Source organism: Geotrypetes seraphini, chromosome 1, assembly GCF_902459505.1.
Source record: "Geotrypetes seraphini chromosome 1, aGeoSer1.1, whole genome shotgun sequence".
Taxonomy (NCBI): Eukaryota; Metazoa; Chordata; class Amphibia; order Gymnophiona; family Dermophiidae; genus Geotrypetes; species Geotrypetes seraphini.
The window spans coordinates 515,479,682-515,501,679 of NC_047084.1; the positions used below are offsets into that span (position 1 = coordinate 515,479,682).

Consider the following 21,998-nt stretch of genomic DNA (forward strand, 5'->3'; position numbering starts at 1 on the left):
CCTTATTATAGAATTGTTCTTTTTTTGTGTCAGATTATCACTGCTAATGAAGTTGAATTGTAAGAAAATTTTATTGTTAGAATATCAATCTGTATCTGTGAGAAGGAATAATATACTCAAGTTCAACTGCCTTATTCAAAGGGCCTACTTTAGTTATGTATCTTTTCCCCTGTATAGGTAAAACAACAAGAACCACCACCAATCAAAAGCACTCAAATGCAGGAGCCATGGAAAAAGAAAGAGATACTGTGCCCTTCCCTGAAAGGGTGAAGCAGCACTTCCACGTGTGCTGGTTTTATAGATTTATTTAATGCACTTGCAAGTTATTGAAGCAGAGTAAGTTCAGCTGCCATAGGCATTGGTCGGCTTACAATCTGAGTGGTCCGTTTACTAAGGTGCGCTAACCAATTTAGCGCATGCTAATTGATTTAATATGCGCTAACGATTAGTGCACGCTAAATGCTAAGGCGCCCATTATATTCTATTGGCGCCTTAGCATTTAGCCTGAGCTAATCGCTAGCGTGTGCTAAATCAATTAGCATGCCTTAATAAAAGGACCTCTGAGTTTGTATCTGAGACAATGGAAAGTTACATGACTTGCCCAAGGTCACAAGGAGTAGCGGTGAGATTTGAATCATGCTTTTTTGATTCTTATGTCACTCTAACCATTAGGCTACTCTTTCCAGCCAAGATTTCTGATATAGGTAAGAAAATTTGACATAGGTTAGGTTATAGACATCCAAAGGTAAGGTTGAAGGAGGAAATGCTTTGGGGAGATTTTAACCTGTTCAGTGGGAATTGGAATAAACTGTGAAACCAGTTTAAAGTAAAGAAATTTTGGCTTCCCTATAAGGGTCTTTCCTAAGAACAGTAATAGAAACTATGAGGAAAGAGAGATTACTGTTCCTGAAACGTATGAATAAAGAAACATTTTTAATCTTCATGTAGAAAACCTCCAGAGCATCAGAGATCATGAGATGGTATGGCTTGATACAATGGCCAAAGCAAAGAGGCATCACAGAAAAGTCACTGTCCCAGATTTTTAAAATTACATTACATTACAGCTCCATTTATACTCTGCATTTTTTCAATGTGGTTCATATTAAAATAATCCATCTCAAGTTAAATACCGGGAACATAAAAAGCCAGAAGTATAAATAATCATTAACAGTTAAAAATAGAAAAGTTTTTCAGTGTTTCTTAAATATTTCAGTTTTGTTTCCAGCCTAATTTCTGTTGGCAAAACATTCCAATTCTTTGCAGATTGGTAAGTGTAACAGCGGTTAAGGGGATAAAAATGTGTCTGAGTCTATTTTTTTTAATAGGGGTTTCACCTGGGGAACAGGAGAGAAGTCTTCGGTGTTGAGGCCTGTTTCAAGTGGGCCCTGGTCCTGAGGATGGTTGCAGGACTGGTTTCTGGACTTGAGGCAAAATAAATTTCTGATGAAGTTCTTCTCCAGCTGCTCCTTTACCACGCTGATCATTTTCCTGGACTGAAGCGATACCATTGCTTCAGGTTCCATACCCGAACTCTCGTCCATTCGTGGAGAGTCTGGCTCAGCTCTTCCTTCATGGTCTCTCTGGTGGGGTAGAATCAGGAATAAGACCTGCTGAAAATGTAGGCAAAAGGAAGAATCAGGAATAAGACCTGCATGAAAATGTAGGTGAAGACCCCGAGACTCCAAAAAATAAAGTTATACTTCTAGGAGAGACATTGTGCTTATGAATTCAAGCCTCTGGACAATCATATTTCTGCCTGTCAGCAGGAGACAATATGCTCTATGAGAGATTCACCTTCGCTCTACTAACTGGCAGAAATTTGCTGACTGTGGCATCATTAGATAAACTCAAGCAACAGTACAGAATAAAATGTCCTACCAAAGGATTTTAGGCATTTGGTGGACCACCAGAAGAACTAACAAATTGATTCTGGAAGAGATCAAACCGACTATGTCACTGGAAGCCCAAATGATGAAGGTTTCAGGTTTCAGGTTTTTATTAAAATTTGATTCTGTCACTTATCAGGTTTCTAAGTGAGTTTACAATTAAAATGTAAGGGGTAAAAAATAAAATAAAAACACCAATAACAGTATAAATTATTACAAAAGAGAGATAAAACAACATTAAATGGCATACTTGATATTATACAGTCTAGACAGGACTGATAAGAAACGGTAGGTAGACGGAGAAGCAATACAATTGAAAAGGATAGGAAATGTTAAAGGAAAGGACACAAGGAGGGTAAATGCTACCTCTTGTTTCTTTGGATAGCTTCAAATGAGAAGGAATAGAAAGGGACTAGGTATTGAAGGCTTCTTTAAACAGATGGCTTTTAAGAAGGTCCTTGAAGTGATCTAAGTTATTTTCTTCTCTAACAAGAGCGGACAGAGTGTTCCAAAGCTGGGGAGCAACCACAGAAAAGATGTCTTCATGCTTGGTGCCAATTACTCGCAACGAGTGAATGGCAAGTAGTTTACGGTCTGAAGTTCTAAGAAAGCACGTCGGCTCATAAGGAAACAAGTATTTTTCGATAAATTGGGGAGATTTGGTCTGAAGTGTTCTGAAGCTTAATAATGCGATTTTATAAGAAATCCTACTTTTTATCGGTAACCAATGGGCCTTAGATTGTATGCCGCCCTGATGGTTTTTCCAAGGTGCGGGGTAGTAAAATTTTAATAAACTTGGAAACTTGGACATCATGTTTGGGAAGATCGAAGGAACCAGGTAAAGAGGGTGACCAGTAATCAGATGGCTGGACACATGAAAACAACCATGGGGGTCATGAGCGAAGATCTTTCCGGACTAGTACAAAACCAGTTTCTTTTTAGATCCACAATTCATCAAGTCACTAGAACTTGAACATGAGTTGATGGTATCTAACAACAACAAGTGATTTAAGTAGGCAGGAGATGCTCCTACTTGTTTAAATTGCTTTGGACAAATGTCAATAGATTTAGTGCCATTTGTGCAAGTTAGTGTGGTATCAGGTGCACGATCAACTGTAACTGGTAGATAATGCTGTCTAAGAAATGCTTGTTTGTGTTATAAATGATTACTGTACACTTTTAATGTAAATTTATGACCGTGCCGCAAATGTGAAAAAAAAAAATAAAAATAGGTGGGGGATGTAAGAATTCTTTCAGGACTGGCACTAGCCTAGTTACTCCTGGTTTCAGAGCCTAAGGCCCTCTTCTATCAAACTGCGATAGCAGTTTTTAGTACAGAGAGCCACGTTGAATGGCCTGCGCTGCTCCCAACGCTCATAGGAACTCTATGAGTGTCAAGAATAGTGCGGGCCATTCAGCGCGGCTCACCGCGCTACAAACTGCTAGTGCAGTTTGATAGAAGAGGCCCTAAGTTTGGGAATTAAGGTATAAATATTCAAAGGGGTGTAATTGCAACCCTGTATTATTTTACAGTTAGCCCTCATTATTATTAACTTGGAGTCATTGCCTAAAATGAGACCTGTGCTAAAATAGCATGAGTTAGAGGTAAAATAATCCATCTTAATAGTAGCCTACAATTATAACTCCTTGATCCAAATAAATTTGATTTACATTAAACCTCTGTGAATTTGCGGTTCGCAAATCGCGGACTCAGTAATTTGCGGTATTTTCCGTTCACCTCTTTCTGGTACTAAAGTCATGGTTACACCAATCAGGAGCTGCTTTGACACGCTACCTGGTGTATCAATGCAGCTCCTGATTGGTGTAACCATGACTTTAGTACCAGGAAGAAGCGGTTGGAAAATGTGCCCGGCTTCGTAAGTACAATTTAAGCACCTGCCGGTGCCCCAGCTGCCCTCTCCTGTTTTTGATCACGGGGGAGTACTGTATATCTGTTGAAGCATTTTTATGTGTGTTATAATTTACACATATTAGTTTCTAACATGAACTGAAAAGAAAAAGTCCAAAAATTAGCTCTCCCCCAATTATTCAAAACCCAAAATATGTTTGTAGTTTTGTAAACCGCTTAGGTCTAGGCGGGTTAGAAATTTTTTTAAATAAATAAGGGGTCCTTTTAATAAGGTGCTCTAACTCAGTGTTCTTCAACCACCGGTCCGTGGACCGGTGCCGGTCCACAGAAATTTCCTGCTGGTCCACAGGGCCAGCACGTGCATCAGGCCCAACACAGTGTTCTTCAGCCGCCGGTCCAAGGTGTGATCGATGCGGCGTTATCTTTGAGCCAGCTCCCTCTTCCTAACTGATTCAGTGCACAAAGCCACGGGCAGTGGCTCCTACGGGCATCCTGTGCTTGAACCAGAAGCCTTCTCTCTGTTGCAACGTCAGAGGGAAGGCTTCCAGATGAGGCACGGGACATGCAAGGTGCAATTAGTACTATTATGGGGGCAGGGTCTCGGGTAGAGATTGGGTAGAGATGGGCGGGGTCTGGCCTACGACTTAGTCCAGTGTTCCTCAATCGCCGGTCCATGGACCGATGCCGGTCCACAGAATAATTATTTTATTTCTGCCGGTCCACAGGTATTAAAAAGGTTGAAAAATACTGCTCTAACTGATTTAGCGCACGCTAATCGATTTAGCACACACTAAAGATTAGCACGTGCTAAATGCTAACGCGCCCATAGTGGGTGCATTAGTATTTAGCGCATGCTAAATCAATTAGTGTGCCTTAGTAAAAGGACCCCTAAATCTTTATCATGCACACCTTATTTACAACTACTGCAAAACTTATTTATTGCCATTTTCCCTCCACAGTTGTATGACTCAACCACTTTGTGCTTATTCTGTCAGTAATAAAAAGAAAAAAAAAAAAAATCAAAAAGACGAGAATGAAAAGCTGAAGAGGATGCTGCAGGAGCTCAGAGCTGCATTGAATAAGATACAATTTTATGATGTTGTTCCCTGCTGATAAACACTGCAAGGCTCAATGTGCTAATCTGAACAGTACCTGAATTGAAAAAGTTATTTTTGACCAACAAGCTAAGCCATGATTCAGTGCCTTATGTACAATAACACACAGATAGCATAAAAAGTCTCATTGTCATACACCAACTTTTACCTTTTTAGAGGACTCTTTAAGGGCTCTGCTTTGCAGGAGGATATTCAGAATGATCTGGGAATTAAAAATAACACTGGCTAATACACGTTTGAGTGCTACTTGCAATAAACAAGATAATAGTTTAGCTTGATACTTGTCTAAATTGTCATCAATAACAAGTGCTCCAAAAATTATCAACAAGAAGGATACTGGAGACTGTATGAGTAGAATGTCACATATCGTAATCCAAACCAGCATCCAAAAATTGGAAATGTTAGGACAATGAAATAACATATGGTCAAATGTCAATATTACATGACCAGCAGAGATTTGAATTTTTGGAGTAAATTTTTGACAATTTTTTATGGTGACCATTATGTCTCCCTCGCCCACATACCTTTCGAATCCCTGGTGGTCCAGTGGTGAACCATAACAGGAGTGACCTTCCTTCACTCCTACCCATGCAGAGCTGCTAGCTGATTGGTTGTTGCGAGTTAACTGACTTAACTGGTGCTGATAATTGAAAATACCATTAAAAAACAATTTAAAAATTAATTAGCTGGTAGGTACCTACCACTTCAATGTAGGTGTCTACACTGAGGCACCCACTGGATTTGTGGTGAAGTCTGGGCATGGATTGAGTTAGGCACCAGTATTTTAGGCCATTTCCTGGCTTAATATACTGACACCTAAGGAGTGAATGCCTATCGGTGCCTAAATCAATTTAGGCACTGGCAGCTGCAATTCTACAAATGGTGCTTAACTTGATTGACATGTAGTAGGTATTGCTTTTCTAGGTGCTTATTGAGGGGCATATTCTCAAACCTAAAATCTGCCTTTAACGTGATCGCTAAACTGGTCCCGGCCGGTTTACCGTGCATGTGTTTTAGAGGCAGATTATTAGAATGGCTTACTGAGGTCTTTTCCTAGTTTTCTAGCAGTCTCCAATACTGCCATGCAAATGTAGTACAGTGAGGTCATTAATACTAAAATTATCACTCTGAGTGATTCTCTACAATCGCTGAGTGATTCTCTAACCTCGTGCCACATTTGCGGTCAAAATTTACCGACAGGTCTAAGCTGTCATTGCCTTTCTGATCAGTGCCTGATCAGTGTTTAACAGCTTAGACCCCCCCCCCCACACCAAAAAAAACCCATTAAAATTAAAAAAACAAACAAACCCAAAATTGAAGATTGGCAGGAGAGATGCCCATTCTCTCCTGCTGCATCGCACAATCACCCAACACTGCTATTTCCCCTACCCCTCCAGCGGGAGAGATACCCACTCCCTCCCACCGATGCTGTCAAGCGACCCCCCCCCCTATACACACGACACTTCCTCCTCAGCAGCGGGAGAGATGCCTACTCCCTTCCGCTGCCACGTAACCCTCTCGGGGCTCCAATGACCTCTGCCCTTCCCCTTTATCTTGCTTATGATGGCTAGCCAAAGGGATGCCCATGCTCTCCAGCCAGCAGGCTTACCTCTTCAAAATGGCAGGCAAGGTTTCAAGATTTATTAAAAATTTGTTATACTGCTTAATCTGAAATTCAAAGCAGTGTACAATAAAATTCATTATCAGCATACACTGGTGCATCCTGGGTGGTATGCACCAGGGAGGGGCCTAAGGCTCTGATTGTCCCAGACATCTAAGGTCCCTCCCATAGGAAAGACCCTAAAAAACTTGGGCCAATCAATGCCTTAGGCCCCTCCCCGATGCGAGGGAAGGCCTGTCATTTTGAAGAGGCGAGCCTGCTGGCCATAGAGTAGGCATTCCTCCTGCCTGCCGTCGTAAGCAAGGTAAGGGGGAGGGAGTGGGGGGTTGTTGGTGGCATGGGGAGGGGGTTGTATGGTGGCTGGAGGGAGTGGGCATCTCTTCCTCTGCCAGGGGGGTACATTGCTTGGCAGTATAAGAGAGTGGGCATCTCTCCCGCTCCCAGGGGGAGGTGTTGGGAGGGGGGTGTTAGGGGGGCTTTGCTTGGCAGCAGGAGGGAGTGGGCATTGCTTGGCCGGGGAGGGTGCCAGGAGGGGGGTCATTTGACTTCAGCAGCTCGATTAGTTGCTGTTGGTTTTTTTGTATTTATTCTGCACATGTGCTCATCGCTATCACCAGCGATGGGCACATGCAAATTTAGCAAATCTTTGCTACTTTCCAGCAACCTTATTTGAATGAGCGTTTTTTGGAGAATGACTTGCTTTTTTTAAAATCGCTACAATAATGGGTATGACAGTGGCCCATCAGTTTTTAATACAAATTTTTGAGAATCTAGCCCTGAGTTAGGCGCCCTATGTAGAATCAGACCCTAAGTGAGGCATGAAGGGGAGTGTCAAGACTGCTTGTCTGTAGTTATATGAGCCCCAAAGGAAAGGAAGGCCACTGAAAACAACCCTAACTGGAGTTTTCATTTTTTCCAGTGAATAATCCTAAGGAGGGATTCCTGATAGCAGCATTTATATTATTTAAAAAATTTTATCGCATCGTATCATGCTCATCCTCGCCATGCCGCTGCTAGATGGCATCTACGAGCTTCCTTCCTGACAATGGAGTTCTTTTCCTTCTGTTTTTAATTTTTGAAAACCGCTTTGTTGTTGTAGCAAAGGGCGGTCTATAAATACGAATAAACATAAACATAATCCCAATGAAATCATTCATATATGAAACAGGGAGTGAAATTTTGGATTTGGAATTTTAGTCATAATTAAACTTTCTTTCCAGTAAAGTAGATATTTCCCTAATCACAAGATTTTAAAATCTAAAGGGAGCCCATATACTAAGCCATTAATGCATATCAAAGAACAACTAATGTATACTGTATGTAGGTGGTAATTATCTTCAGGTTACTTAAAGTTATACAACCCACTATATATATAAATTTACCTGACCATGGGTTGTCTTCAAACTGTTTTGAGCCCATTTAGGCCATTGGTGGTCAGCATAGGACCCATCCTGAGCCTAGGGGTCAAGTGGGGGAGGGAATAGAATCACGACAAGTGCATCTTTACTGGGCTGCCTATAGCTCTGGAACCAGGCATATGCAATTGTGCAATCCAGAGCATTTGTGTAAAGTAGGTGCAGCTGATATTTGATGGCCTCTTAGAATCAAGGTCCAAAATTTCAAATCACATGGACTAATTCTTTATTTTTTCCACTACAACACCCACATAGCCACCAATGAAGGGAGAAGAACTCAATATGAGCAAGTTCCTTACAGGGACAGTGGGCTCTAAGGCCACATGAGGCTCTCCCTTCTTCATTCTTGCTCTCCTATGATGGAGCTGTAAAATTACCAGAATTAACGATGTGTGTGTGAGGGGGGGGGGTCATTTTAGAAACGAGTGTTTCCCCTCTCCTATGAAAAGGAGGGGTGGGTCTTAAAACTGAGGACGTCTTAGAATTGAAGAAATGCACTATATCTTTGTTAGAACTGGAATTGATTATATTTGTTACATGCAAATGAAGAGAATACTGAAAAAGAAAGTCAAAAACCTCTACTGGTCCACTAATGAAAGGAAAGATCAAAGGTTCAATACTAGAAAATATAAGTCCTGAGGTAAAATATACAAAGAAGAAATAAGACAGATAGAGCAATGAAGTAGCCAGCACAAGAGAGGAAGGTAAGAGAATATCTCATAGCTGCTTATTACTAAATAAAAAAAAGTAATTAACTGAGAAGGCTCATATACATCTCTCACAGTATAAGGTTCAATTACATCTTTAGAGGTAACATTTAACCAAAATAAAGCCTTCTATTTTATCTTGTTCACCAAAACTGCTTTTTTTTTCTTCTACATAAACTTAGTGGTCCTTTTACAAAGGCGCAGTAGCGGTTTAATGCGTGGAATACCGCGCATTAAACCACCTGCCGCGCTAGTACCTAACGCCTCCATTAATGAGGCGTTAGGATTTTAGGCTGCCGGGGGGGTTAGCGCATGATGAAATGTCCGACGCGCTAACCCCCGTAGCGCGCCTTGATAAAAGGAGCCCTTAGTAATGACTGAGGGAGGAAGTTTTCAACATGGGCTACCATTAAGATGGGTTATTTTACTGTTAGTGCCAGTTTTTAGTAACTAGGACCCTAATGCATAAAGGTTTCCATGCCAGTAAGACTCATTAAAGCAGTCTTTTCTGTCATGGAAACCCTCCTCCCGATGTTAAAAAGGGTTCTCCAGGGCTGCTACTGATTCTCGTGGCAGCCATCAAGAACCCTATGCAAATGCATTGCACGGAGCTCTTTAGTATTTAAATGATCTCTCCTTGTGATGCACAAAAGGGAATCCCTCCTTCCTCCCCCCCCTCCCATTTAGAATTGTTCTTTTCCAGCAGCTCTGGAGCTGCCAGTAGCGTGTGCTGGCTGTCCCCTAGCTTTCTCCAGTGGTATGTGCTCTCCTCCCTGTATCAGGACTTGTTTCCTGCTCTCCTCAGTTTGTTTGTTTTTTTCAATGTGCACGTTAGGAGTCACTGCCCAGGAAATGGTCACTGTTGAGGATACGTTGAAACCCTCAGCTCATTGTGTGGTTTCGGCTACGAAAGCAAATAGAATGTTAGGAATTATTAGGAAAGGAATGGAAAACAAAGATGAAAATATTATAATGCCCTTGTATTGCTCTATGGTATGGCTGCACCTCAAATACTGTGCACATTTCTGGTCACTGTATCTCATAAATAGTATTCTGTATATACAGTATTCCCCCGGTCATTCGCGGTATTTTCCGACCGTGAACTTCCGACAAGGAGAGGGCAGCGGGAGAGGCAGGAGAGAGCAGCCGGAGCGCCGGCGAGTGCAGGAAATCACTCGCTGTATGCTCCGACCGCCTCTTCCTGCACTGTCGGGCCTTATCCAATCAGGAGCTGCTTTGACACGCAGCTCCTGATTGGTAAGGCCCGACTTAGTGCAGGAAGAGGCGGTCGGAGCATACAGCGAGTGATTTCCTGCACTCGCTGGCGCTCCGGCTGCTCTCTCCTGCCTCTCCCGCTGCCCTCTCCAGTCTCCCCAATGAAAAAACGTATTCGCGGGAGTTCCTGTAACAGAACCCCCGCGAATATCGGGGGAGTACTTTATATTAGTGAAGATAGTGGTGAATATTGTATACTCAGTAAAGGATATATAAATACACCATGCCATGATACCCAAAAGCACCAATGAACACCTTCTGTAGCACAGGTATAGAGAACCATCACAGAAACACTAACTCTGTATAGCAACACCAATACTGCACCGTCTCTCCCACTGACGTCACTTCCTGGTGCCACACATAGGAAGTGACAGAGGGAGAGCTGGCAGGATTGCGAGGAACACGTTGAATTTGTTATTGTTCGCGGCAGTGAACAACTAGAGGTATGGGGGAAGGGAAGGGGTGCATGCGGCAGGGAGGAGCGGGGGGCCAGCCAGAGATGAGAATGGGGAAGGGGTGCCACCACCCCAGGTGCCTCTCACCACTGTCCATAAGCTCCCTTTACCCTAACTAGGCAAAAAGCCCCAATGATGCAGAATCCTCCTGGACAGAAATTATACAGCTACCGTTCCTGTTTGCATTTCTTTGTATTTGGCTGTTTTTAAACTGCCAACAGCTGAAGGGTTTCTATATTTTATCTGATCATTACAGATTTGATTTCATTATTTTCAACATTGTGATAGGTGAATCTTTTTAAGGAAAAAGGCCCGAGGAGCTTCAGTGAATTAAAGGGACTTTGTTCCCTCTCTTCTTTGACTTTCTGATTGCTTTTGTCTAGCGTCTTTTTAATCTGTCTGACCTGTCTAGAGAACATACCCCAAAGGAAGGAGAGTCAGGGAGCTGCTTTATTAGTGAACTCTCACCCACTCTGCTTTTTCTTCCAAGTTAGCAGTGCCTATTTTCTGACAACCTGTAGCGTGACTGGGAAAAAAAAAAAAATTGGTACCTTTTTTCCTATGGATGATATCCCAGGAGCTGGCACAGATAGGCACAGAACACTGCACGATTTATAGAAAGTTCATAGTACAACTTCTTCATTCTAACTTGCACGTTGAAGAAATGATTCAAAAAGTACACACTATAAATGTACTTTACCTCATTCCAAAGTCAAGTAAACACAGTGGGAACAAGCGAAGCAAGTGAATGTGATGCAAAGGAACAAGCCCTTTATTAGGTATGACTGGCAGTGTTTCAGCGAAAGCCTTCATCAGAAGTCCAATCAATAAATATCTTTACAATGCACAAAACTGGTGATAAAAGAAAACTAAGCTTCCAACATATTACCAATGACCTCCTGGAAACAAGCGTTCCCGCTAAGCTGCGCTGGGGTGCGCTGGCGCTCAAAATATTACCTCGCAGCGCACAAGTTTCTCGTCACAGCGCACACAGTGTAGAGCACAGTTCTTCAACCGCCGGTCCGCAAACAAAATCTTGCCGGTCCGCGAAGGATTCGGTCCCCGCCGCAACGAAAGGCCGGCGTCAACTGACTTGCAACTTCCTGTTGCAGTCGCTGTGCCGGGACTCCTGCCTTCGCCGGGACTCCTGCCTTCCACCGCGTTTGCCTCCTGCCTTGTCTCCGCACCTCCAGACCAGCAGCGGCAGCTGTGTATGCTTTTAACTTCGGCACAGAGCTGCCCCTAATCAATAGTTTAGCGCGGTTTCATAAGGCAGCCTCGGGGCCTTTGCTAGGCCGGCCCACATCGCATCATCGAAGCGGGCCGGCTATCAAAGGCCCCGAGGCTGCCTCATGAAACCGCGCTAAACTATTGATTAGGGGCAGCTCTGTGCCGAAGTTAAAAGCATACAGAGCTGCCGCTGCTGGTCTGAACTCTTGGGCCGCTGAAGGAGGGCAAAAAGCAGCTGTCCTGGAGGTTTCCCTTCCTCTCGCCTTTACAGGTTCCTTTTTTCCACCTTTTTTTTTTTCCTTCAAACGGCAACGGGCCCCAGCATCGACATCAATCAAGTAAGTTCCACTGTCAATCAAGCGGTTCTGCTCGGCCAAAGCTTCCCCTGTGACATGAGCCACCCTCAGGGGAAAGAAAGTGACCCACAAAGGTGAGGGGAAGGGGGGCAGATGATGGAAGTTGGGGGGGGGGAGAGAGAGAGAGAGAGAAGGGGCAGATGATGGAATGGAGGAGATGAGAGAGAGAGAGAAGGGGACAGATGATGGAAGTGAGAAGAAGGGAGAGAGAGCAGAAGGCAGATGGATGTCAGTTGAGAAGGGAGAGCAGATGCTGAATGGAAGTGGGGAAAGAACACATACTGGATGGAAGGAGGAGATAAATAAAGGGGGAAGAAAATAGTAAGATAATGGAGGGGTGAGGGAAAGGGGTGACAAGCTGTGTGTAGACACAGTGAAAAGAGGGAAATGGGACTAAATAGTAAGAAAGAATTTAATTTAGATGGAGGCAGAAAATAGAGAAGGAAGACCAGAGAAGAAAAGGGAAGAGAGAGCAGAGAATGATCAGATCTGAGTGGAGGAAATGAGAAGAGAGATATGCTAAAAACCACAGGGGGGAGGGAAGGATAGAGATGCCAGACCATGAGGGGAACAGAAGGAAGATGATGGATGCTAGACCAAATTGGGGGGTGGGGGGGGCAGGAGGAGAGATGGCAGGGAAAGACAGACAGTGAATGGAAGGGGCAGATGCTGGACTGAAGAGACAGAGAAGGTTATCATGCTGCTGTACCGGGCCATGGTACGCCCTCACCTGGAGTACTGCGTCCAGCACTGGTACTTTAAGAAGGACACGGTACTACTCGAAAGGATCCAGAGAAGAGCAACTAAAATGGTTAAGGGGCTGGAGGAGTTGCCGTACAGCGAAAGATTAGAGAAACTGGGCCTCTTCTCCCTTGAGCAGAGGAGATTGAGAGGGGACATGATAGAAACATTCAAGGTACTGAAGGGAATAGACTTAGTAGCTAAGGCAGGGAGAACGAGAGGGCACTCTCTAAAGTTGAAAGGGGATAGATTCCATACAAACGTAAGGAAGTTCTGTGGTAGAAAGCAACATATTTATTTGGCTCATAACTTGCTGGCGCCCGATATTTTTAGCTCACAGTGAAAAAAGTTTGCTCACAACACCCGCCCGCTTAGAGGGAACACTGTTGGCCAGATCAGTTTTTGACATTTTTGATGTCACCTCCTGCTATGAGTGTCAGAATGGATGCCAATGTACAAGGATGTTTGGCCAATATTCCCTGCTTGGGTGATGAGTCATTTGGAGAAAAGATAGAAGAGCCCACCCAAAAGATCAACAGACATGAGAAGTCCATGTCTACTCTTTCTGCTGCAAATCATCAAAAGCCTCAACCAACTAAGCACTTTTACAACCCAAAGTGCTATTTCTATTCTTACAGATATCATTAATCTACATCCTCCACGGTTCCTTCTCAAAGACGTTCTAGGCAACAAAAGACTCAGACTCAGCAAAAATCTCAGCAGTCTTTTTGACTTACTTCGCAAGAGCATAGCCAGCATAACACAGCCCTTGTTAGGGGAACCTGCCTCTTTCGCCGGCCCCTCTGCACAAGGAGAGGAGCATGGGAGCCCTGCTCCTCCCCCCTCCCGACACAGAAGAGCCGAGTTTCGCCTAAAAAACATTATCGGAGGAACCTGCCTCTTTCGCCGGCCCCTCTGCACAAGGAGAGGAGCATGGGAGCCCTGCTCCGCCCCCCTCCCGACACAGAAGAGCCGAGTTTCGCCTAAAAAACATCATCGGAGGAACCTGCCTCTTTCGCCGGCCCCTCTGCACAAGGAGAGGAGCGTGGGAGCCCTGCTCCGCCCCCCTCCCGACACAGAAGAGCCGAGTTTCGCCTAAAAAACATCATCGGAGGAACCTGCCTCTTTCGCCGGCCCCTCTGCACAAGGAGAGGAGCGTGTGAGCCCTGCTCCGCCCCCCTCCCGACACAGAAGAGCCGACCTGCCTTAAAAACATCATCGGAGGAACCTGCCTCTTTCGCCGGCCCCTCTGCACAAGGAGAGGAGCGTGTGAGCCCTGCTCCGCCCCCCTCCCGACACAGAAGAGCCGACTTCTGCCTTAAAAACATCATCGGAGGAACCTGCTTCTTTCGCCGGCCCCTTTGCACAATGAGAGGAGCGTGGGAGCCCTGCTCCGCCCCCCTCCCGACACAGAAGAGCCGAGTTTCGCCTAAAAAACATCATCGGAGGAACCTGCCTCTTTCGCCGGCCCCTCTGCACAAGGAGAGGAGCGTGGGAGCCCTGCTCCGCCCCCCTCCCGACACAGAAGAGCCGACTTTAAAAATAAAAATTAAAAAAAAAAACCACCAGCGTCTCTTCCCACATCTACTTTCAAAAGGACTGCCCCGTCATACCTTTGACTGACCTGATTGGTCCAAACCCCCATTCTTACCCTACTGAAAACTCTTACAGGACAGCATCCAGCTGTTCTGATATCATCCAGTTATCTATCTATCCAGTTTACCTTGTTCTCTAGTTGTTCTGATCCTAACCTCAATCATTGCCTTAATTTGCCACTCATTATTCTTACATGTCATTTATTCTGCTACCAAGTCTGACTCCCAGATGTTCTGATTCCTATCCCACCTCCCGGTGACCCTCCCAGTTCATAACCTAACAGCCTATCCAGTTCACTAGCCTGACACTTATCCAGCTTAGTTATCATAGTCCACCCTCCTCCAAGGCTCGGGCTCCATGCCAACCTTCTTCCTCTACTGACTCAAACTACCTAGCTCTTACCCCACAAAAAAAAAAAAAAAAATTTTCATCAACAAGCCCCCTTCATGGCTCCTTCTCCTCCTGCTCTGCTCTTCTCCCCTCACCATCCCATGCTTGAAACCTCCTTTCCCCAACCTCCCCGACCCCTCCATTGATCTCAACATCTGCCCTGGCCTCAGAATCCCCACGTTGCTGCGCACCAGAAACCATCCCTCCAAAAAAAACCCTCGTAGAGTCAATCACGCATCCCTAAAACCTGTCCCCCCCGCAAATCTCCCCAATCTTGCATCTGACTCGTTCACCCCAGTCCCTACACTCTATTGCAACGCCAGATCTGCTTGCAATAAGATTCAAATCCTGAAGGACCTACTTGAAGACTCTGACCCAGGATTCCTATGCATCACGGAATCTTGGATCACAAAAGATGACATATTTACGCAAAATGAACTCTGCTCCCACGGCTATCAAGGTCTTTTCTCTCCCAGATCTAACCGAAAAGGAGGAGGCCTGGCACTAATCTACAAATCATTCTTCGATGTCCAGCTCATCGAAAAGAGCAGCCACACCTCTCTAGAACACATGCTAATCTCGGTCAATGACGAACTCCAACCTCACCCACTGGGTATCCTACTTCTCTACCGCCCTCCCACCCCTTGGAACAAATCCTCTGAGCTCGTTCTCGAAACCATATCAAATGCCTTCCTCAAATTTCAAAGACTTTTGATCATTGGGGACATTAATCTCCACCTTGATGACAACACCAACAAGGATACGATTGAACTAAAGAGCTTCCTTACCTCTCTCGGATTTCCCCCCCCTTCACCTTCCCCATCCCATGAAAAGGGACACACCCTAGACCTCATCAGTTTCCTGGACCTTACCACCTACAAAACCTCAGTCAGCGACATCATCTGGGAACAGGTCCCCTGGTCTGACCACTTCCTTGGGACCTTCTGCCTCCCCATTTTCATGTCGCACCTCGGGACCCCTCCCCGCTCCACTAATTCCATCACTTTTCGCAAAAAAATTTCAAGCAACCTGTTTTGGTCAAAATTCCTCAAAAAATTCTCCTCTGCACCTAAGCATGCAGATCCTGAATCCAACTGGCATAACTGTACCGCCCTCTCCGAATCCACCTTCCTCTCCCTCGCTCCCCTTTCAACTAAATCTATCTCCTATCCTCGCAAAGCCCCCTGGTACCTCCCTTATCACAGAGAACTGAAGCAAAAATGTCACACCCTGGAGCGCAAATGGAAAAAATCTAACTCCCCCATAGATAGACAAGCCTGGAGAGTCAACATTAAGCTCTACAATTCAGCACTAAAAAAAGCAAGGATGAACTTCTACGGCGAGAAAATCTCCAGATCCAATAACCAGAGTAGCACACTTTTCAAAATCTGGCGCTTTCTAATCTCCAAAATGGACTCCACTTCTCTTCCCTCCTCTCCCTCAGCTGAAGTCCTTGCAAAATTCTTCAATGAAAAGGTCACTTCCCTGCGATGCTCCTTCCCACCCACAGTCTCCTACAACTCCTTGGTGCTCACGGACCCCAACCCCACTCCAATAGCCACTTCATTGGCCTCTATCGCTATCCCAGCCGATAGACTCTGGTCTACCTTTGAGCACGTATCCGAATCCCTCATCCTTAAAATCTGTCTCAAACTGAAATCTTGCAATTGTTCTTTAGACCCATTTCCCTCTTACCTCTATGAGGAAATACCCTCTCAGGCCATCTCTTCCATCACCAAACTCTTAAACTCCGCCCTACATTCGGGCCTATTCTCCCCAGAAATGGGCCGTATCGTCCTATCCCCTCTATTGAAAAAACCCGACCTCGACCCCTCTTTACCAGCCAGCTATCGCCCAATAGCAAATATCCCTCTCCTAACTAAGATGCTTGAGTCCATCATATCGACCCAACTTTCATCCTACCTTGAGAAATTCTCCATTCTCCTACCTTACCAATATGGCTTTCGCCCCAATTTCAGTACCGAATCCCTACTGACCTCCCTAATCTCCAAGATTCAACAACTTCACTCCCACAACAAGTTCGCCGTCCTCCTGCAATTCGATCTTTCTGCCGCTTTCAACGTCGTTCACCACGATATTCTAATCCACCAACTCTCTGAGATTGGCATCACCTCTACAGTCCTCGAATGGTTCTCAAAATTCCTCCGTTCCCGATCCTACATTGTCAACATGAATGGCACCTCATCCTCTCCCTGGATACCAACCTGCGGAGTCCCGCAAAGCTCTCCTCTATCTCCTATCCTCTTCAACATCTATATGTCTTCTCTAAAACTCCTTCGTTTATCCTCCCTTGAAACAATTTATACCTACGCTGATGACATCCTTGTCCTTCTTGAGACTGACTCAAACCTCACCAATCTCTCAGAGAACATTTCCGCTTGTGTCTCGAACCTCCATTCTTGGGCCCACACCGTCCAAATGAAACTGAATGAATCCAAGACAAAACTTCTTTGGCTCGGCCCAAACTTAGCTCAGCTTCCCACCTCAATCCCACTGTCCTCTGGCTCCACACTGCAGCTCGAATTCTCCAGCAAGGTCCTGGGTGTCATTATCGATTCTACACTGTCCTTCAATGACCACCTCAACTCCCTGATAAAAAAATGTTATTTCAGCCTCCACATGCTGAGGAAAGTAAGATCTTGTTTCCACCAAAATCATTTTGCCATTCTTGTCCAATCCATCATTCTATCCAGACTGGATTATTGCAATTCTATCTTCATAAGCCTAACAAAGAAAAACCTTCACAGACTCCAACGGATTCAAAATGCCGCAGCCAAGCTTATCTTTGCAAAAAGTAAATATGATCATGTCTCACCGCTTCTTCTCAAGCTTCACTGGCTTCCGATAATTCCCAGAGTCCATTTCAAATGCATTTGCCTAACTTTCAAGATCATCCATGGCATCCTCCCCCTATTAATTCCGCTTTCTTGGAACTCATCAAATCCTAATACCACCAGACCCACCCAAAAACTGAAGCTATCCTTCCCCTCACTAAAAGGCATTTCCCTCCCAGGAACACTAGGAACCTCCCTCCACTTCAGACTCACCGAGCTCTGGAACAACCTTACCTCCCCCCTTCGCAACCTGAGTGCTCTCCAACCCTTCCGTAAACATCTGAAAACCTGGTTATTCTCAAAAATCTAACACTTCCCTCTTCTTTGACATCCTAGCCTGCTAACGTCCTTCTTTCCTCTGATCCTCTTCTAACCCTCTCCTTGTAGTTCCTTTTCTTTACAATTCCTGTAAACCGTGCCGAGCTCCACAACCCTGGAGATGGTGCGGTATATAAACCTAAGGTTTAGTTTAGTTTAGTTTAGCCCTTGTCTTAGTCTCTTCCTATTGGATCCATGGATTTTGGACCCTCATAACAACATACCAATGGTTCCTATAAATAGTGAGACAAGGTTTTGCTCTTCAGTTGCAAACAAAACCTCCATATCATCCTCCAAAAGAGTCAGTTTTCAATTCCAGTCAGTGCTCACTACTTCAACAAGAGCTCTCAGCCATCTAGATAAATCACTGATAGACGGTATATCAACTGAATAATAAACTTGGAAACTATTCGAGCTCAATGCCATTGAGTAGGTTCCTCTACAGAAGGGCCAAGGGTTTTACTTCAAGTATTTCCTCATACCAAAAAAGACAGGAGGTCTCTGTCCAATCTTGGACCTCTGTGCTCTCAACAAATACTTGATGAAGGAGAAGTTTTGTGTGGTTTCTCTGGGAACCCTGTTACCACTATTGGAGAAAAATGACTGACCATGCTCTCTAGATCTCAAAAAAGCATACAACACATTACCATTCCTCCACTCCACACAAAACACCTTCAGTTTCGAGTGGGAACTCGCCACTTCTAGTACAAAGTTCTACCATTTAGTCTGGCCTCAGCACCTAGAAATGCTTAGTGGTAGTAGCTGCAATCCTCTTCTCATTCAGCTTTCATGTATTCCCTTATCTAGGCAACTGGTTGATTAAGGCCCAATATCTCAGCAAGCTCACCAAGCCATGAATGCAACAGTTCAATTGTTAGAACTTCTGTGATTTGTAGCTAGTTACGAGAAATCTCATCTCCAACCCACTCAAACTCTAGAATTCATCAGGGCGCTTCTAGATACAACTCAAGCTTGAGCCTTTCTACTGCAACAGAGACTCGACAATCTAATTCATATCTGCCAGAAGGTTTCTACTCTTCAAAGCATCACCACACATAAAATAATACATCTTCTAGGTCACATGGCATCTACAGTTCATGTAACTCCATTTGCCCATCTATATCTCTGAGATCCTTAATGGACACTCTCAGCTCAATGGTTCTAAGCCACTGATACGCTATCCCAGCAACTGCAAGTAACCTCAGTGCTTCACCACTCCCTTCAGTAGTGGCTGTCACCACTCAGTCTGTCCAGAGGCCTCCTCTTTCATACTCAACTCCATCAAAATTGGAAGAATCCATATTGACGATGGATTCTTCCATGCTCAGTTGGGGAGCCCTCCTCGACAGCCTCCATACTCAAGGCAACTGGAACTTTCAAGTTAAAATTCTCCACATCAATCTCCTCAAGCTGTGGGTGATCTGCAATGCTCTACTCAAATTCTAAGATTGCCTTCCCAATCAAGTAGTATTTCTTTGAATGGACAATCAAGTCACCATATACTACATGAACATGCAAGGAGACACAGGGTCTCGCCCACTTTGTGAAGAAGTGATCAAAATTTGGTTCTGGGTGATTCCTTGAAACATATTTCTCAAAACAGTTTATCTGGCAGGAAAACAGAACATCTTAGTAGACAATCTCAGCAGACTTCTGCAGCCTTACAAGTGGTCAACTCAGCTGTCCAATTGTGGGACCCCATAAGTGGATCTCTTTACTTCCCCTCACAATCACAAGCTTCCAGTTTTGTGTTCCAAAATCTACACTCCCAATGATTTGGAGTCTGATGCCTTTCTCCTAGACTGGACAAATTCCTATATGATTTTCTTCCAAAACCTCTACTTGGGAAGATTCTGTTCAAATTACACCAAGAACAGGCTACTGTGATACTCATTGCACCCCGATGGCCAAGAAAACCATGGTTCCCTCTCCTTCTTCAGTTCATTGTACAAGAACCCATCATGCTACAAATCTTTCCAACATTGCTAACATGAAGGATCTCGTCTCTATCCCAACCTATGTTTGTTAGTTCTCACAGCATGGCATCTTTCTCCCAATGAGTAGATGTTTTTCCTCTCTCTGCACCAGTATCAGCTATCACTGAAGCTTCCAGAAAACTTTCCACCCAGCAAAGTTACCATTTCAAGTGGACTCACTTCACACTGGTATATTTAACATATTCTGCAACCAGAAACATCTCTCCTGCCATCGATACTTGAATATCTCTTGCATCTTTTCAACTCTGGCCATAAAACTACTTCAAAGTTCATCTTAGTGCTATTAGTGCTTTTCATGCACCTCCAGACAAAAGGCCATTTTCAATACATCCCTTAGTCTCCAGATTCATGAAAGGCCTTTTTCAAACCAAGCCACCAATCAAATCTCTTCCAGAAGCTTGGAATCTTAATGTTGTACTTTCAACCCTAATGAAGCCACCTTTTGAACCACTAGTGCCTTCATATTTTAAATATCTCATTTGGAAAGTGGTTTTCCTCATCTCTATTACTTCTGTATATCAAGTCAGTGAACTACAAGCTCTTGTATCAGATCCTCCTTACACAACATTCTACCTTGACAGAGTCATTCTCCAAATTCATCCTAACTTCCTCCCAAAGGTCATCTCCAAATTTCATCTCAACCAACCTATAGTTCTTCCTGTCTTCTTTCCAAGACCACTTTCTCATGCTAGTGAGGCTGCACTCCACACATTGGACTGCAAACATGTTCTTGCTTATTACCTGGATCAGACAAAACCTCACAGAAAATCCACTCAGCTGTTCTTGTCATTTGATCCTAACAAACTTGGAGCGCCAGTTATCAAGAGGACAATCTCCACTTGGCTCTTGGACTGTACCTCTTTTTATTATGCTTGGACTGGGCTGCTACTGGAAAGTGTTGTCACAGCAAATAGAGTTAGAGCAATGGCAACTTCAGTAGCTCGTCGAACAATTAATTACTGTGAGAACTGATGGCAGCCATTCAATGAGTGTCACGGGACCAGGCAGGTGTGCAAAAAGCTTGCGCCTGCCTTGTGCACTGCTCTGCCACTGCCGGAAGGCATCAGGACAGGAGGAAGCTGTGAGATTAAAAAAAGGTACCGGAGGGGGGAAAGGTCCGGGGTCCTGTCCCGTGTTGAGGAAAAAAAAATTAATGGTCACGTTACTCATGATGCAGAAATCTATTATAGATGCATTACTTGTCAATAAGCATGACCAGCAGCCCTCCCTTCAAGGCTTCAGACCCTCTATCATGACAAACTTATATCCCAAATATACTACGAGAAAATCCTAACTCATTGACCTTCAGTCCCACTCACTAGAGTGGTGGAGCTCATTTTTTGGGAGGAGTCATCCTTGGTACATCTGAAAACTCTAAATCATCTACAGAGCTGTAAGAGTTTGCTTCTTTGTTCCCACTGCTCTTGCCTGCAGAGCTGTTGCAACTGAAGAGCAAATATTTTCTGCATCGCACAGAAAACGCTTGCTCTCCCGTGTCAGCTCCTGTGTGGTGCCGGATAGCAATGGAGCAATCAGTGATCATTTTTAGTGACATTATCTGCATAAAGCTGTTGGAAATTACTGATTGGCCTCTCTCAGCTCCATCTTCATGCAAAACATAATGAATATTTTTGGCAACGGTGTGTAGGTGCTCAGAACTGCTTTACCTCTCTCTATATATGGAATCAAATCTGGTATCCTGCTAAATGCGTCCTGTTTAATCATTGCAAGCCTACTGCTTTCTGTAAGCCTGCCGCTTTTCCACAGCTCACTTGGTTTTCAAAAATAGAACAGCATTTAACAGCTTTGCTAGCAGGTAGGAAAGAGAAATGATTTTCTATTGATTCTTATAAATGTACTGCACTAATCTGTTATTCCATCTACCAGTTGTAGTGACAGACCCTCATTTAATAGAAAATATTAATTCATCTAACAGCACTCACGTCAAAGTCCATTTCAATTAGTGTTATAAAGAAGTCGTGCATTCACCATCCCCCTCCTTTACAAAGCCGTGCTAGCGTTTTTAACGCTGGCTATTGCTCCGACACTCATAGAATTCCTATGAGCGTCCGAGCTGTTACCACACGGCTGGCGCGGCTTTGTAAATGAGGGGGTATATTTTTACCTTTCCCAATGTATTTTTTCACTGCATAACATTTTCCGCAACATTC

The 21,998-nt window shown here is 44.3% G+C and overlaps 1 long non-coding RNA gene across 1 annotated transcript; it reads right to left on the reverse strand.

Annotated features, from left to right (window-relative positions):
- Positions 1-613: 613 nt before the first annotated feature.
- On the reverse strand, positions 614-20,818 carry LOC117366791. Its single transcript, XR_004540651.1, has 3 exons — positions 20,569-20,818; positions 5,020-5,073; positions 614-1,610 (listed from the first exon to the last, which is right to left on the reverse strand). It is a non-coding gene; the product is annotated as an uncharacterized LOC117366791 (long non-coding RNA).
- Between the last annotated feature and the right edge of the window lie 1,180 nt (positions 20,819-21,998).